Here is a 14,398-nt window from a genome sequence, read left to right on the forward strand (position 1 = left end):
AATTCAAGACTTCATGGCATAGAAAACAAAGAGAGTGTGGCCTTCTGTGAGCATACAAGAGAGAAAGAGAGACATGGCAGGGAACAACAGGCAGAAGAAGTCATCTTTCTTCTCCATATTCAACATATTCAAGGCCTGCTTTTCACCTGGTGCGGACGACACTGAGGATGAAGCAAGCACTCATGAGGGTAGTGAAGAAAACAGAAGAGGTTGGGTAGGTGACTGTGGCATTGACAAGAGATTCTCAGACTACATTGTCAAATTCCATGCAACTAAGGTCTCTGACACACAAACTCATGCAGTTTAAATGGGCAGCTCAGCATCTCAAACTTTGTTGCATGCAGGCCAGCTTATTCCTCTATTATTTGTGATCTCTTCTTTTTTCCTTTTTTCTCTCTAGTGATTTACTTGATGTGTGCTCCCTATTTTGTGAACTGCAGTAATGTAAAGACAGTTTTTGTTCAAGCCTCCTCATCTCTCTCTCTTTCCATTAGCCTTTTCTCTTTTTCCACTTCTATCATAAATTTAGATGCCATCATTGTTGATAAATTTAGAGATTATCATTGTTGAATCTATGTTGGTAATTTTGGACTGAGTTACAGGGTTCTTATGAGGATTAAAAATTTAAAGAAACAGTTTTAAGGATAAGTGTCATGTTCTTCCTTACATGCCTGTCCTCCATGATTTGCAGTTAAACCTAAGCACCATCCTTTGAACAGGATTATTAGTACAACATGGACCCTTGGAGTATGTGGCAATAGATCCTTACTTTTGTCCAAAAAGAATCTAAACCGACTTGTTTCATAATATATATACATATACACACATGTTGATGGTGATGAAGACACAGGAAAAGCATGGCCAATCTCATATTTTGGCTGTGAATTACTTAATGGTTTGGCCAAATTCACAACTGTTGGTTGAAATTGGTAGCAAGCACTGCCTCTGATCTGGGAATCTTTAAGGGACTTTAGTTCCTTTCAAAACTATTGCAGCACACCTTACTAAACCTTGTTCTTTATCATCCCTTTCAATCTTGTCTTGTGACACCCTTCTCTCCTTGCTTTTGGCATTTTATTCCATTGTTCTTATTCTGAATCCCCAAAAGAACTAGGTTATGTGCTCTAACACAGTAATCAAATTTTGCTGTGTATAAATGACGAACTGCAGCTCAAGATAAAGGAAAGGAAAAACAGAAGAACGCTGAACGCCTTAACCAAAAATGCCCTCAATCACATATCATTACAGCTAGCAGTATGCTGGAGTTGCAATCCACCTTTGAATTACAAAACAATTGAAAACTGTATCTATCATGCATATGTTTGCTTGGAATTTTGATTAAAAAATGTAGTTGTCATGCAGATGTATCATGACAGATAAAGATTTTGACTATCACAGAGTGAAGAAGTTTTGCCCATTAGTGGCTCAGCTTGGTGTTTAGGTTTAACTTGCCTATTTAGATCATACTGCTTGGCCTAAGGCCCTAATTCAAGCTCACACTACACCTTAGGTTGAGTCAGTGTGAAACAAACCTCTCTTGAGAATCAGTGAAGGAAGACCACCAATAAATTAATTATGTGAGCTTAGCTTATGGAGTTTGGATTACTACGGATTGATGCGTGTTAGAAAGCATTCTCTATAGCATTGCCTTGGTGCCCCTGACCACTTTAATCGACCTAACACTGTCAGGTTTTTAAGTTATTAGATTCTTATTCTAATAAAATAGCAATAAGAATGCTAATACAACTAATACCATTACAAGAAGAAAACATAATTTAATGACTAAAGAAACATGCTAAAGGAAAAAGAGACTCAGAGAGATATCATGCTTGGTTAAAGTTCAAGGTGTGCATGCCAAACTCTGGCTCCAGTTAGGGTTTCCTTAGATGCCTGAAAGGTAGACAGCTTGAATGCACTGCTGGGAGAACAGGTGTGGGGATTTTCTTTGAAAATCCTGGCCGTGACCAGCCAATGCTTTGAAGCAAAAGCTCATGTAGAAAAGGGAAAAAAAAATTTGAATAAAAAAGAAGAAAAGAGAACAGCACTCACAAAGTTTCAATCTTTGTAACTTCATGGGCCCTTCCTTTTTGCTCTTTTCAAAGTGAACTCAAGTAAAAATATACATATGGTAGGGAATTTTTCACTGTAAATCAAGGACAAACTGAAAGGAACTTGCTTCAGGCTGATGACTTAGTCAAGGAATCTGAGGGAAGTGGATGGGTAATATAAGTAACTTGGTAGCCTTTTATCTTCACATAATATCAGTATCTCCACATATTAACAGTTTAACATGATCTAGTCTGAAATTAAGGAAGTAATGCCTAATGACATAAACAAGTATCATCTTCCAAGTTTTACTATCATTATTTACTCCTCACGCTCATACGATCATCAGAGCTAGCAGTACGCTAGAGTAGCAAGACATACTTTAATTACAAAAGAAATAAAAAATGTAGTTATATACAGATGTTTGCTTGGCATTTTGATTGACCCCCTGCTTAACTTGTTAATTAATTCAATGTATTTGTTTTATTTTTTATCATCAAATAAAATTTTTAGGGGCACACCAAACTCATCACATGGAGATGAAACAATGAAAGGATTCATCATAATCAGCAGAATTAAGCAATCTAGTTTTCAAGGGAAGTAAAGTGAAAGGAACCATGAGCAAGTTGGAGGATGAAGCACCAAAGGATATTGGTGTGGTCAAGTACAAAAGTAGAGGACAATAACATTTGTGCCTTGTCCAAGTTTTACCACCATGGTATCCTCGCTGAACAAGTCATTTCAGTCAATTTCGACCATCCATTTTAATGGAGCAGTCAAGAATCTTGGTGGGGTCAGCATCGTATGGCTCCTGTGCCTATAAATTCAAGATTTCATTGCATGGAGAGCAAAGAGAGTGCAGTCTTGTGTGAGCATACAAGAGAGAAAAAGAGCCATGGCAGGGAACAACAGGCAGAAGAAGTCATCTTTCTTCTCCATATTCAGCATTTTCAAGGCCTGCTGTTCACCTGGCTGGGACGACACATGGGACGAAGCAGGCAATTATGGGAGAAGAATATGTCCTAGTGATGAAGACAGACACGGTTGGGTAGCTGAACCCGGCATTGACAGGAAAGCCTCAGAATTCATTGACAAATTCTATGCAACTCGGGTCTCTGATCCTCAAACTCTTGCAGTTTAAATATGCAGGACAGCATCTCAAACTCAGTTGCATGAACCAGCTTATTCTTCTATTATTTGTGATCTTCTATTTTCCCCCACTTTTCTCTGTAGTGATTTACTTGAGGCGTGCTCCTCCATGTGTGAACTTCAATAATGTAAAGAAAGTTTTTTGTTCAGGCCTCCTCATCTGTCTTTCTTCTTTCCATTAGCTTTTTCTCTTTTTCCACTTCTAATTATAAATTAAGATATTATGATTGTTGAATCTATATTTTTAATTTTGGACTGAGTTTCAAGGTTCTTACCAGGATTAAAGCAACAGTTAGACAAATGTCATGTTCTTCCTTCCATGCCTGTCCTTCATGATTTGCAGTTAAAACTAAGCACCATCCTTGAACAGGATTATTAGTACAATATGAACCCTTGGATCATCTGGTGCATATATTTGTGAAGGACTGCACTTGACCCTTGAATTTTACCAGATAGATCCTTATTTTTGTTTGAAAAGCATCGAGGCTGACTTGTTTCACAATACATATAAACATATATACACATGTTGATGGTGATGAAGACAGAGAGGAAAAGCATGGCCACTCTCATAATTTGGCTGTGAATCACTTAATGGTATGTCCAAAATTTAGCAGTATTGCTAGTGGGGTGGGGTGGTACACTGAGCCACAACTATTGGTTGAAATTGATAGCAAGCACAGCCTCTGATCTCAGAATCTTTAAGGGGTTTTAGTTCCTTCCAAAACTATTGCAGTACACCTTAGTGAACAAACCTTGTTCTTTATCATTCCTTTCAATCATGTCTTGAGACCCCTTTCTTTCCTTGCTTTTGGCATTTTATTCCTTGTTCCTATTCTCAATCCCCAAATATACTAGGTTTTGCTCTGTAGAGAAAACAAACCAGGAGTCTAAATTTTGCTTTGCATATATATCATACCATATTACAAGAGGCTGACAATCAGAATTAGTATAGCAACAAAAACAACTAAGCTACTAATATGATCAGAATTTTGCTTTGCATGTATATCATACCATATTACAAGAGGCTGACAATCAGAATTAGTATAGCAACAAAAACAACTAAGCTGCAAATATGAATTAAATTAATGCCCCTCCAGGCTGCCTGCAGTGCCTTTGTTTTATCAAAATTACAGTGCATGTTCACAATGTGCATATCACTAATCAACCCTGAAGCCAAAGAGCTCTGTGGGACTTTATATTGTAACCTCCAATGATGGGGTCTTGGAAGAACAATTGGACTGAAATATTTCCTTAGGAACAGCTTGAATACATTAAGACAGGGTTAACTACGTGGTTGTGCTTTTTCACTAGCCACCTCTATGGGTGGACGGGATGAAATTGTTGGAGCGGAGTTAAAAATTGGTAGTTCGTTTGAGAAATTGAAATTAAATTTCACTACCAGTGTGAGCTACACATGGAAATTTATTCACCATGCATCTCAATGACTCTGGCAGAGTCTCTTGGTGTGATCAATTTGAGAAGGTATACTGGCAGAGAGTTCACAAGTTCCTCACCACTCAGCAACAAGACAAAATGCCCAAGGGCGACAGTTGAACCAAATTGTAGCTTGTCTGTTCTTGAGCTACTTTTGGCAATTGGATGCCAGGTGAACTATATTAAAACTTACCATGCTCTACCCAATTTTGTTCTTCCCTAGTTGCTATAGCCTATACTACAAGTTGGTAAGCCTTTGCACTTCATTTTTAAAAGGTTTAGAAAGTGCTTATGAGGCATAATTTTTTTAACCACTGAAAATCTGAGGAAGTCCTATTGTCTGCTGTATGTGGACACTGAAAACGAGGTTCTTTATAATGGTGAAGGAACCTAATGCTTATGGTCTCCAACTCATGGCTAGCCTTAACAAAGCAGACACCATAAAGCAAGCCTTAAACCTAGGGGGCAAGGATTTTGATGCTAGTTTTGTCAACTCAATGAGGATTCTGCTTCTACACTTACCACCTCTGCCTTTTTCTGTAAGATGAAACAATGAATATCCACCAAGCCAGGCTAAAGTTCACCATCAATTGTGGTTGTGTTTCTTTTTGTTTACTCACATGGAAATGGAAGAAGGACCATCTATATTTTGTGTACTGGGGCCTCACCCTTTTAGACTAGAGATCCCTTTTGAGACCCTTTTGGGTGTCTCTTCCATGTGCAGCCTTAAACGACTGTCTTAAGCCCCCACCATCTTCCATTTTTCCTTTCCCACTACTTCACGTGTCTGTTATGGACTATGGTACTTCTACTAGCAATCCTAACCACACCCCCCCCACAGAAATCCCACCCTCTCCCTCCCTCCTATTGAAATCTCACCCCAACCCTACCCCAACAACCCTATTGCTTACATTTCCTTTTCACCCCTTATGTTGCCAAGAGCTACATTTCATTATGCCTTTCCAAAAAAAGATCTTCCCTTACCAACCAACCAACCTTTTGTATTTTATACCAGTACTTCTGATTGGTTCCTTCTCCATGCATGTACCCATCAATGATTTTTACATCTTTATATTCTTTTTCAGCCTTCTCTGTCTCTCTTTTTATTTCTTTTAGTTGTTTAGTAGTTTATCTTGGTATTATGCTTCTCTAAGCTATATTAATCTCATAATGTGGGCATATTAAATAATAAAAAGGCCTATTTGGAAGGGGCACTTGAAAGATCAAGATTGCATATCACTTATTATTAATTTGTAGACTAGTTGAGAGATTTAATCATGCATACTTTTCACTGGAATCAGTACTGAGTTTTATCAAACACTAGAGAAAAAAAACAGGGGACCCAGTTAAATTTAATCCCATTTCATCATCTACTGTTAAGTCCTATGTAATTGAACCCAAGAGCAAACGCTTTAAGAAAAAATGGAAAAGAAAATGTGTATGGCCCCATGGGGTCAATTCCTACACTTTAAGAGACAATGAGTGTGTGGGGGCAGCTAAAACACTCCAAAACTGTTGAATAATTGGATACGCTAAACCCTTCTTTCCTTTTGTGAGTTGTGTTGGGTACTTGGCAGTAGTATGTATTTTCTTTGCACTTTCCATCTGCAGTGATGAGTGATGAGTCCTAATTCCTTCAATAATGAATTCTGCATTCAATTATTTAGTTGAGAATATGTTAATTGATTCTAACAACAAAAATGGATGTCTTCCTAACTTCTTAATTACCATCTTGGCTCTTGACAACAGAGGGTGGATGGGGATTGATATGGATTATAGGTAGTTGAAATAAAAGTTATGCATTATAATCAATTTCAAAACCAAAAATAGATAATCTCTCCACATGAGAAAAGGATCCATCTATCATCTTCTTCATCATTATAGAATTTATTGTGTGTCCATTTCTTGCTGGTAGACTGTTTGGTTTTCAGCATGTGAAAAGGAATAAATAAGTTAGACATTAAAAGAGTAACAAATGATTTGAAAATGTGGGATATAATGAACCATGCTTCTATGAAAGCTTAATCATAGGTCAATAGGCTTTGCTTTGGAGCTAGGCCGTATTTACAGGCAAGTTACCATAAAAGTTGGGGCTATGTTTTCAAGGAAATTAAAGCCATTCCTTGACAATAAATCCTATTCTAATACAATAGTAATAAGAATACTATAGGCAACATAAATTAGTGTCTTTAATAAACATGCTAAAGGCAAAAGAGAGAGATATTAAAAGCGCGTAAGGGGAGAAATAGTACAATGCACATGAAGTATACAAAAAACGCTTAGTATAAGCGAAAATGGTAAAAAACAAAAAAATTATATTCTTGCTTTTAAGCTCGATCAATTTACAAAATTTAACATAGACATTGTGTGATCCTCTATATACATTCTAGCCCAATATATAAAAGTATATATCAAGACGGATTTGATTGCTTGGTTGAACTACTTAACATTATTAAAAGCCCTTCTATTTCTTTCTTTTCAAAGAGTCAACAACAAGTGCAAGGGAGCGACCCTCTATGCCATTTTTTTTTTCTGAGGAAAGAGTTATACTAGCCCAATAAATTCTTTCTAACTAAAGAATGCATTATCCACTCTACTCGAAAAAAAGAATAAATCAGGTGTCACGGTTCTTATTTTGCAATAATGCAAAAGCAAGTGGTTTGTAATTTCCTCCTCACCTTTCCACAAGTAAACTTATTCAAGAGAGTCCAACCCCAGGTCAAGAGTTAAAATTCCACCCTAAGATGCTCCTTAGACAAAGAAATTGACCTTCATTGGTGTCTAAGTGCTCCACACTATACTAACTGGAAAACGCTCTCTATATCCCCTAGAAAAGGAAGAATAAAGAGATCTAACTGAAAAATAGCTGGTCTTGGATTCATTCCAACTCAATTTGTTCTCCACTTCCATTTTAATTGCTAACAATTGTTATTTCCAAAAGATTGCCTTAACCAAAAGTGTCCTCAAGCGCATAGGATCATTACAACACTAGCTAGCAGTATGCTAGAGTTGCAAGCCATACTATAATTACAAAACAATTGAAAAATGTAGTTATCATGCAGATGTTTGCTTGGTATTTCAATTGAAAAATGTTGTTGTCATGCAGACGTATCATGACAGTTAAAGATTTTGACTATTACAGAGAGTGAAGAAGGTTTTGCCCATGCTGTCTTAGCAATAGTGGCTCAGCTTGGTATTTAGGTTTGACGGCCTATTAAGATCATACTGCTTGGCCTAAGGCCCTTATCCAAACTCAGACTAAACCACCTTAAGTTGAGTCAGTGTGAAACAAACCTCTCTAGAGAATCACGGAAGGAAGACCACCAATAATGTGAGCTTAGCTTATGGAGGATTACCTAATTAACTAGGCAGTTTGGATTACTATGTATTGACACGTGTTAGATTGCATTCTCTATTACATTGCCTTGGTTCCCCTGACAGCTTTAATCGACCTAACACTGTCAGGCTTTTAAGTTATTAGATTCTTCTTCTAATAAAATAGCAATCCGAGTATTGATACAACTAATACCATTACAAGAAGAAAACATAAATTAGTGACTAAAGAAACATGCTAAAGGCAAAAGAGACTCAGAGAGATATCATGCCTGGCATGCCTAACTCTGGCTCCAGTTAGGGTTTCCTTAGATTCCTAATAGATAGACAGCTTGAATGCACTGCTAGGAGATCAGGTGTGGGGATTTTCTTTGAAAATCCTGGTCCTTAGCAGCCAATGCTTTGAAGCAAAAGCTCATATAGAAAAGGGAAAAAAAAATTGAATAAAAAAGAAGAAAACAGAACACCACTCACAAAGTTTCAATCTTTGTATCTTCATGGACCCTTCATCTTTGCTCTTTTCAAAGTGAACTCAAGTAAAAGATATATAAGGTAGGGAACTTTTCTCAGTAAATCAAGGACAAATTTGTAAAGAACTTGCTTCAAGTTGATGACTTAGTCAAGGAATCTGAAGGGAGTGGCTGGGTAATAAGTAACTTGCTGGCCTTTTGTCTTCACATATCTCCATATGTTAACAGTCTGAACTAAAGTTAAGCAAGTAATGCCTAACAAAGTGTCATCTCCCAAGTTTTACTATCATTATTTACTCCTCATGCTCTTACGATCATCACAGCTAGCAGTGTGCTAGAGTAGCAAGCCATACTTTAATTACAAAAGAGGTAAAAAATGTAGTTATATGCAGATGTTTGCTTGGCGTTTTGATTGACCCCCTGCTTAACTTGTTAATTAATTCAATGTATTTGTTTTATTTTTTATCATCAAATAAAATTTTTAGGGGCACACCAAACTCATCACATGGAGATGAAACAATGAAAGGAATCATCATAATCAGGAGAATTAAGCAATCTAGTTTTCAAGGGAAGTAAAGTGAAAGGAACCATGAGCAAGTTGGAGGATGAAGCACCAAAGGATATTGGTGTGGTCAAGTACAAAAGTAGAGGACAATAACATTTGTACCTAGTCCAAGTTTTACCACCATGGTATCCTCGCTGAACAAGTCATTTCAGTCAATTTCGACCATCCATTTTAATGGAGCAGTCAAGAATCTTGGTGGGGTCAGCATCCTATGGCTCCTGTGCCTATAAATTCAAGATTTCATTGCATGGAGAGCAAAGAGAGTGCATTCTTGTGTGAGCATACAAGAGAGAAAAAGATCCATGGCAGGGAACAACAGGCAGAAGAAGTCGTCTTTCTTCTCCATATTCAGCATTTTCAAGGCCTGCTGTTCACCCGGCTGGGACGACACATGGGATGAAACAGGCAATTATGGGAGAAGAATATGTCCTAGTGATGAAGACAGACACGGTTGGGTAGCTGAACCCGGCATTGACAGGAAAGCCTCAGAATTCATTGCCAAATTCTATGCAACTCGGGTCTCTGATCCTCAAACTCTTGCAGTTTAAATATGCAGCACAGCATCTCAAACTCTGTTGCATGAACCAGCTTATTCTTCTATTAGTTGTGATCTTCTATTTTCCCCCACTCTTCTCTGTAGTGATTTACTTGAGGCGTGCTCCTCCATTTGTGAACTACAATAATGTAAAGAAAGTTTTTTGTTCAGGCCTCCTCATCTGTCTTCTTTCCATTAGCTTTTTCTCTTTTTCCATTTCTAATTATAAATTAAGATATTATGATTGTTGAATCTATATTTTTAATTTTGGGCTGAGTTTCAAGGTTCTTACCAGGATTAAAGCAACAGTTAGACAAATGTCATGTTCTTCTTTCCATGCCTGTCCTTCATGATTTGCAGTTAAAACTAAGCACCATCCTTGAACAGGATTATTAGTACAATATGAACCCTTGGATCATCTGGTGCATATATTTGTGAAAGGACCCATGAGCAAGTTGGAGGATGAAGCACCAAAGGATATTGGTGTGGTCAAGTACAAAAGTATAGGACAATAACATTTTTGCTTTGTCCAAGTTTTACTACCATGGTATCCTTGCTGAACAAGCCATTTCAGTCAATTTCGACCATCCATTGTAATGGAGCAGTCAAGAATCTTTGTGCGGCCAGCATCCTGTGGCTCCAGCGCCTATAAATTCAAGATTTCATGGTATGGAGAGCAAAGAGAGGGAAGACTTGTGTGAGCATACAAGAGAGAAAGAGAGCCATGGCAGGGAACAACAGGCAGAAGAAGTCATTTTTCTTCTCCATATTCAGCATTTTCAAGGCGTGCTGTTCACCTGGTGGGGACGACTCATGGGAAGAAGCAGGCAATTATAGAAGAAGAATATGTCCTAGTGATGAAGACAGACATGGTTGGGTAGCTGAACCCGGCATTGACAGGAAAGCCTCAGATTTCATTGCCAAATTCTATGCAACTCGGGTCTCTGACCCCCAAACTCTTTCAGTTTAACTGTGCAGCTCAGCATCTCAATCTCTGTTGTATGCACCAGCTCATTCTTCTATTATTTGTGATTTTCCCCCCTTTTTTCTCTCTAGTGATTCACTTGATGTGTGCTCCTTATTTTGTGAAGTACAATAATGTAAAGACAGTTTTTTGTTCCGGCCTCCTCATCTCTCTTACTTCTTTCCAGTAGCCTTTCTCTTTTTCTTCTTCTATCATAAGTTTAGATATTATCATGGTTGAATCTGAATTTATAATCTTGGACTGAATTCAAGGTTCTTACCAGGATTAAAGCAAAAGTTCAAGGATAAATGTCATGTTCTTCCTTCCATGTCTGTCCTTCATGATTTGCAGTTAAAAATAAGCATCATCCTTTAACAGGATTATTTGTACAATATGAACACTTGAATCATCTGGTGCAAATATTTGGGAAGGACTGCACTTGGCCCTTGATAGATCCTTATTTTTGTTTGAAAAAAATTTAGATTGACTTATTTCACAATATATATATATATATATATACAGATGTTGATGGTGATGAAGACAGAAGAAAAGCATGGGCAATCTCATATTTGGCTGTGAATCAATTAATGGTTTGGCCAAATTCAGCAGTATTGCTAGTGGGGGTTGGGGAGGGGGGTACTGAGCCACAACTGCTTGATAGAAAGCACTGCCTCTGATCTCATAATCTTTAGGGGGCTTTACTTCCTTTCAAAACTATTATTGGAATGCACTTCACTTAACCTTGCTCTTCATCATTCCTTTGATTCATGTCTTGTGAGTTGTGACACCCCTTTCTCTCCTTGCTTTTGGCATTTTATTCCTTGTTCCTATTCTCAATCCCCAAAAGTACTTGGTTTTGTGCTCAAAAGAAGACAAAACAGGAGTCTAAATTTTTCTGTATACATGTACCCTATTAAAGGAGAATTACAGCCGGTAAAAGTACAGCAACAAAAACAATTAAGCTGCTAATATGAATTACATTAATGGCCCCCCCAGGCTGTCTGTAGTGCCCCTGTTTTATCAAAATTACAGTGAATGTTTTCAATGGGCATATAACCAATCAACTCTGAAGTGAAAGTGCTCCAATTGACTTTATATTGTAACCTCCAACCATGGGGTGTAGGAAGGACAATTGGACTGAAAGATTGCCTTAGGAACAGCTTGAATATATTAACTTGTGTGATGCACTGTAAGAGAGGGTTGGCTACAAGGTTGTGCTTTGTCACTAGCTACCTCTATGGGTGCATGAGATGAAATTGTTGGGCGGCTTTAGGGATTGGCAGTTGGTTAGAGAAATAGAATTTAAACTGCACTACTATAGTGAGCTACACATGGAATGATGGAAATTTATTCTCTATGCATCTCCATGAGTCTGGCAGAGTCTCTTGGTGTGATCAATTTGAGAAGGTATACTGGCAAGCGTTCACACGTTCCTCACCACTTAGCAACAAGACAAAAGGCTGAAGGGTTACAGTTGAACCATATTGTAGCTCTTGCCTTTTCTTGAGCTACTTTTGACAACTGGGTGCCAGGTGAACTATATTAAAACTTTCCAGTTGAACCATACATGTTGGTAAGCCTTTGCACTTAATTTTTTGGAAGGTTCAGACAAAATGCTTATGAGGGATAAACTCTGAGAAGGAAGTCCTATTGCCTGCTGTATGTGGACACTGAAAACCAGGTTCTTTATAATGGTGAAGGAACCTAATGCTTATGGTGTCCAACTCATGGTTAGCCTTAACAAAGCGGACACCATAAAGCAAGACCTAACCCAAGGGGGAAAGGATTTTGTGCTTAAGAAAGACAGCCCAAATGCTAGTTTTATTAACTCAATGAGATTCTATTTCTACACAGACCACCTCTCTGCCTTTTTCTGTTGGGTAAAACAATGAATATCACCATGTGTGTGTGTGTGTGTATTTTCAAGAAAACGTGTGGAATAAAGAAACAGAGGAAACTCTCTTCTTTAAGATATCTCTATAACACTCTCAAATAAGTGGTAGATCTCTGCATTTTATCTGGACCATCTATGTTTTGTGTATTGGGGCGTCACCTTTTTAGAGTCTTAGACTAGAGATCTCGTTTGACACCCTTTTTGGTGTCTCCTCTAAGTGCAGCATTAAATGACTAGTCTTAAGCCCCCACCAGCTTCCATCTTTCCTTTCCCACTATTTCACGAGTCTGTTATGAACTATGGTACTTCTACTAGCAATTCTAACCCATAGGCCGCCCCCAGAACTCCACCATCTCTCCCTCCCTTCCCTATCCCAACAACCTCATTGCTTAAATTTCCCTTTCACCCCTTAAGTTGCCAAGAGCTACATTTCATTACGCCTTCAAAAAAAAAAAAAAAATCCTCACAATCCCATACCATCCAACCAACCTTTGGTATTTTATACCTGTACTTTTGATTTGTTCCTTCTCCATGCATGCACCCAATCAATGATTTTTACATCTTTATTTTCTTTTTCAGACTGTCTCTCTCTTCTTTTAATTGTTTAGTAGTTTGTATTGATATTATGCTTCTTTAATGTATAGTATTCTCATAATGTGGGCATAAAAAGAGTGAAAGGCCTCTTTGAAAGGGACTAGAAAGATAAAGATTGCATGTAACTTACTATTCATATGTAGATTTAGTTGAGGGATTTAATCATGTTTACAGTATACTTTGCAGTGGAATCAGCGACAAGTTTGATCAAATACTTAAGCAAAAAAACAGGGGACCTAGTTAAATTTAATGCCACTTTAGTAGGTCATCTTAAAATATAAGACTCTGGGTTGTGCTTTGGGCTTGGGTTTGGCCTTTATCATCTACTCCTAAGTCCTAGGTAATTGAATCCAAGAGCAAACCCTTAAGGAAAAAAAAAGAAAGAAGGGAAAAGAAAATGTGTATGGGGCCAGTTCCTTCTCTTTAAGAGAGAAATGGTGTGGGGGCAGCTAACAGTCAAGATTCTTGGTGGGGTCTGCATCCCTTGGATCCTGTGCCCTATAAATTCAAGATGATTTCATAGCATGAAGAGCAAAGAGAATGCGGTCTTCTGTGAGCATACAAGAGAGAAGAGAGCCATGGCAGGGAACAACAGGCAGAAGAAGTCATCTTTCTTCTCTATATTCAACATTTTCAAGGCCAGCTTTTCACCCGGCAGGGATGATACGGAGGATGAAGCAAGCACTCATTTTTTTTTTGTTTGTTTTTTATTGGTAGATGAAGCAAGCACTCATAAGGGAAGAATCCTTATTTTGTGAATTTTGATAGTGTAAAGACAGCTTTTTGTTCAGGCCTTCCACTTCCATCATAAATTTAGATGTTGTCATTGTTGACAAATTTAGATAGATCCTTACTTTTGTCCAAAAAGAATCTAAACTGACTTGTTTCATAATATACATACATATATACACATGGTGGTGATGGAGACGGGAATAACAAGGCCAATCTCATAGTTTAGCTGTGAATCACTTGATGGTTTGGCTAAATTCAGCTGTATTACTAGTGGGGGAGTGGTACTGAGTCACAACTGTTGTTGAAATTGATAGATCTGGGAATCTTTAAGGGACTTCAGTTCCTTTCAAAACTATTGCAGTACACCTTACCGAACCTTGCTCTTTATCATTCCTTTCGATCATGTCTTGTGGCACCCCTCTCTCTCGTTGCTTTGGGAATTTTATTCCTTTGTTCCCATTCTGAATCCCCAAAAGTTCTAGGTTATGTGCTCTAAAGAAGACAACACAGGAATCTAAATTTTTCTGTGTATTCATGACGAACTGCAACTCAAGAGAAGGAAAGGAAAAACAGAAGAATGCCTTAACCAAAAATGCCCTCAAGCGTATATGATCATTACAGATAGCAGGATATACTAGAGTTGCAAGCCATTCTCTAATTACAAAACATTGAAAAATGTAGT

The sequence above is a fragment of the Vitis riparia genome, chromosome 5, assembly GCF_004353265.1.
Source record: "Vitis riparia cultivar Riparia Gloire de Montpellier isolate 1030 chromosome 5, EGFV_Vit.rip_1.0, whole genome shotgun sequence".
Lineage (NCBI taxonomy): Eukaryota > Viridiplantae > Streptophyta > Magnoliopsida > Vitales > Vitaceae > Vitis > Vitis riparia.